Source organism: Triticum dicoccoides, chromosome 2A (assembly GCF_002162155.2).
Source record: "Triticum dicoccoides isolate Atlit2015 ecotype Zavitan chromosome 2A, WEW_v2.0, whole genome shotgun sequence".
NCBI lineage: Eukaryota > Viridiplantae > Streptophyta > Magnoliopsida > Poales > Poaceae > Triticum > Triticum dicoccoides.
The window spans coordinates 102,326,489-102,331,652 of record NC_041382.1 but is presented as its reverse complement, the minus strand read 5'-3'; positions in this window follow the sequence as shown (position 1 = coordinate 102,331,652).

Sequence of the window (5,164 nt, the reverse complement as noted above, 5' to 3'; positions counted from 1 at the left end):
CTCGGGAGACTCAGTGATTGTGGCAGAAGGGACCCTGAAGAGCCAACGTCAGGGAGGAAAGCAGCACTCAAGAAGCCACAAAGATACGGTACTTACTCGTCAATGGCGATGTACTTCCTTCGCTTCAACGGTCCAAAGATGCCACCACTGTCGCTCGGGGACCTCTTCCTCTTCCGGAGCTCCTTGAAGTCCACGTAGAGCCGACCAAAGCGTTGGACATGGCAACTAGTATGAGGTTCAGCGGGGGAAGCACTTGAAGGGACAACCTCAGGGGCGCCAAGCCGAGGAGAGTCGTCGGGTGTCGTCTCGCGGTGACCTGCCGAGGTCTCAGGAGCTTCGGCCTCAGGAGTCGCGTGCTGCATCGCCCCTGCAGCTGTGACGCCTCGGGAGCCGTAGGTGGCAACAGCACCACGGTGCTCGCCTCCCTGCATCCACACTTGGGGTGAGCTCGGCGCCGGCAGCGAAGAGGGGAACCATGCTGACGGGATTCTCGCGGGGCCCCACCAGGCCGTCTTGGCGCAGCCCCTGATACGTCTCCAATGTATCTATAATTTTTGATTGCTCCATGCTATATTATCTACTGTTTTGGACTATATTCGGCTTTATTTTCCACTTTTATATTATTTTTGGGACTAACCTATTAACCAGAGGCCCAACCCAGAATTGCTGTTTTTTTGCCTATTTCAGTGTTTCGAAGAAACGGAATATCAAACGGAGTCCAAATAGAATTCAACCCAGAATTATGTTACACCCACGTCGACCCTCGGCATGATGGTTGGAAGCAAATGCAAGTTCATACCAAAAGATCGTTAACAACAATACCTACTCGCGGACGACAAGGTAGTACAACTACCAATACCAAACTAACTAATCTTTTTACTCCTGGCCCTAGTGTTCGTCTGGTAGAAAATCTTGCAGAGGACCAGCTCCCGCTCCTTCTCTTGCTCCAGGTCCCCGAGGTGGTACTGGTGCATCACCCAGTTGGTCCTCTGCTGGTTGAAGTTTTGTTGGTGTGCAGCACCAGAACCTTTTTTGCTGCCCGTCTGCCGGCCGTTGACCATCACCAGCAAGGTATTGCCGGTCTTGTGCCACATCGCGTGCATGCCGCACTCCGACTGTATCTTGCGACGCGTCCACGCGCCCCTTTTGAACGCCCTGGAATTGTGCTGGAAGAAATGATTCTGGCCACTCAGTGTGATACCTGCAGTATTGTGGAATAAAGGTTTTAGTGTACCTATTTGGCATTTTCATAACATCTTTGGCATGTTGCAGTCACTTGTTTCACTTTTTATTAACTGTCAAATTGTAATTGCTTCACCAGGTCTGCGTGTAAAAAGAAAAATAGAGCTATAAACAAAGGAATATGTTTGTGCAAGTAGACGGCCGATTGGTGTCTTACCTGGAAGTTCCTCAGGTTGGGTGTAACATATGCCGTGCTCGCTGTCGATGGTTGCTATGAACAAATCGATGAGAGACTGAAATCTCGCGCTGTCAGCACTCACTTTGGCCTCAAGGTGCTCGATCACCTCCAGATCCGTGGGATCGAACTTGACGCCAGCCGGCAGCACGGGCCAATCCTTCTTCGACTTGCATCAGTAATTCCAGTTATATGGTACTCAATGTATGATCAATCGACTGTTTTAAGTGAATGATGAAAGATTTTGACAGATAAGTGGTACTCCAAATCTGAAGTCCAGAATACACGAACATGCCGCCGGGATTCTTGTGTCACCTCACGTGCAGTGTGTTGTCACGTCAATTCAATGTGTGGACATGATGAATAATTTGACCGACGTATACTAGTACTGCTACTGTACTACTTACTAGTCGTATTTAGTGTCACAATTTATACATAGGTTTAACTAACAAGTACGCACTTGAAGCCTAACTGATATATATATATATATGCTTCTGCACAGCATCTCCATCATCATTATCAGTACATCCTACGCAGGTGAGTTAGGATGCACTTCATCCCAGGAAGGTATCTATCCTTCAAACCAGAGGAGTGCTTCAAACTAACAACAGTACATAATATCCAACAAAAGAGGGTCGTGCTACAGCAGCAGAATACATGGCTCAGTCTAGATATCAGCACGAATCAAGTTGTGCATATTTGCTGTTGGCATGAACCACATCGCCGCATGTTGGGTTTGCAAAAGTCATCCATCGCATGGAAGCTTGATGCCTTTCACACACTGAAGATTATCTAGCAACAAGTTGTGTCGACGAATCTCTGGATATGGTGATTCATGAAACCCATGGTATGATGTGTAAACACAGCCCCCCTCGCGAATAGAAGTTGCATAGCACAGTAATCATCGCCGGTGATATGATCGATGATTGGTTGGATGATCGGATAATTGAGCCCGAGGAACAAGGAGTGGTTGCCGAGGCTGTAAACCCGCCTCCAGTTGAATAAGCCTGGCCCAACAGAGCTGGGATCTTTCTCGAACACGAAGCAGCCATAGCCATCAATGTCACGAACGCCCCACGCATTGTACTGCATGTGGTTTGATGTAATGGTTTGGTCAATTTGGTACATGCGAATGAGCATCAAATGACCGCCGTCAGCTAAACGAGCGATAAACCACCACCCATCGGCTGGTATGATTCCAGGTCCTGGAATCATGAATGCCAGCGCATTTGCGTCTGCTGCAACAATTCAAATTGGAGACCAAAAGGACAAAAATAAACAATCATGTTCAGAGTATGTGTGGAATTAAGATTATTATAACAGTGACACATATCATAGAAAGAGAATTGCAATGTCGTGGTCATAATCATACCCCAAGTTAAAAAAATAAGCCAATGGCTTTCATATTCTAGCAATATTTCATGGCTCAAACATCATGTAACAATGAGAGGAAAACAGCTATGACAGCGCCTACTCATATTCTACCACAGCACTTACTACTACTGTTCTCATATCAACTCTAAGCAATAACATGCGTTGTTATAAAAATATTGTAAACGAGAGTAACATATAGCAATCATGATGTTATGCTCATAATATGTATTCTAACAATCATTAGATGCCAATTGTTCTCATATAAACTCTAACAATAACATGTGTGGTCATAAAAATCTAGGAAATGAGAGGAACATATAGCAATGATGTGGTTATAGACATGCTATGCATTCTAAATTTGTAACAAATGAACAGGCAGTCGTATTCATAAGGTAAAGATGATATGAGATAGAACAATTACACGACGATAGATTCCACCAGTATAGGTAGCCAATATATGCGTCGACCGCGTAAACGATGCCATCGTGCACTATAGCATCAGACAGAAATGTTTCCTCAACAGGATTGATGATGAGCCATAACCATGTATGGCGACTGGATTCCAGATAGACTAATCCCTTGTTGAACAAGGCAATGAGCTTGTAATCCATGTAGTCTTCTGATGGTGTGGGCACTTTGCAGATTACAACTTTCTGCAAACAGAGGTCGAGCCAAAAGCTTGACGCGTCTCGTGCGTAGTAGGCAGGAGTGTCCGGCGGGCCGCGAGGCTCGATGGCGGCGGTATCCAAAGATGGAAGGGTGATCTCTCGCTGGGTGTAGATATCCACGAGACGCCATGGACTACCAGATTGGTGGATGAGGACGACCCAGTTGGCCTTCATGCCCGCCTAGTAGTGGCCGCGCATGAAGGGCAGGTGGACGGGTAGTGGTAGCATGTCGAGGGGCACCATGGCAACCTCCTTCGGATCGTCAAGTCGGTGTCTGGGCCACCTGCGAGGATCGGGCATCAGCAAGCAGGGTGTCTTGAAAAGAGCCGTCCGGTTGCAGACGAGTAGACGGTACAAAGACACCGAGCATGCAGCCAGACGGACGGTGCTGAGTAGGTCCATACGACTACAGATCTGCTCCAAGAGAACATCGGGGAGGGAATTCCAATCGCGGCTCTGCGTGTCAGTCGGTTTTGCCATTGGGGTTTTCAGTGCCTGCGAGCCAGCGGGGAAGTGGATTCGGGCAGGCGAGCGAAGAAGCTTCTCCTCGTGTGGCCGAGCAGTGAGCGAGGGGATATGGTACGCGCGAGCTACCAAGGAAGATGGCGCGGGCAGGCGAGCAGTGAGCGGGGGTAAATGGTGTGCGGCCGACGATGGGGAAGAGAGGAGGAAGAAGAAAAGAGAAGGAAGAAGAGTGGAAGACGGGGAAGAAAGTGCATTCAATCTCAATTCTACTAGTACTACTACCAGGATATACCGTCCTTCGGAGTGTAAATAGTTACACCAATGACATGTGGGTCTACCACAACAGGGCCCATATGTCAGTTAATGGAGGACAGAGGTGCGTAGGCATATTTGCGGAAGCGTACTCTACTGGCAAACATGATGGCAGTACTGGGTAAGGCTGATTTAGTAACACCAACACGCTGGTTCAGCTTATTAATTACGTGTCCCATCTGCTGCAGCGTATATTGTCACTTCACTGCGAAGTCTAGTTGAATAGTTCTCTCTGACCGAGATGGGGAATAAATGGATCGCGAGGACTTCCTTTCTATAGTATCCCTATGCCTCTACGCTCACTTCACTCATTTTGCTCCATACCTAGTCACTTGTTGAAATCTGTAGAAAGACAAATACTCCGTATTTGAGAATAGAGGGGGGCTTTTACTCCGTACTACTCCCTCCGTTCAAAATATATGACTCAACTTTGTACTATATTTGGGAACAGAGGGAGTATCACCATATGGAGGGAACAGAGGAAGCTTGAAATATGAACATGTCAATGGGAGGGAGTAAGCCCCATGCATGCATGCATGCATGCAACATGCAACACTCACACGTACACATGGACGCACGCAACACTCACGCACCCATGCGGCACACAGCACACGACGCAACACACACGCTCATGCTCAAGTGCTCAACCTACTCCCTATGTCCGTGAAAGACTATACATTTAGAGATTTACACATTGACCCGGGCATAATTAACACCCAAAAGTAGCAGACTTATGTGTGCATGCGACCATTGAGATAAGAAGATTAAATGAAGGCCGTTGCATGCTGTAATTAAGGATAGACATGTAGCCTATACCTACAGCACAAGTTGGTGCATTAGTCAATTAATATCGATTTAGTAGATTAAAGGCTAAATGCATCGGAAGTGTAGATGTACATCATGTAGTACACTCTTTGTTGGAAGACCG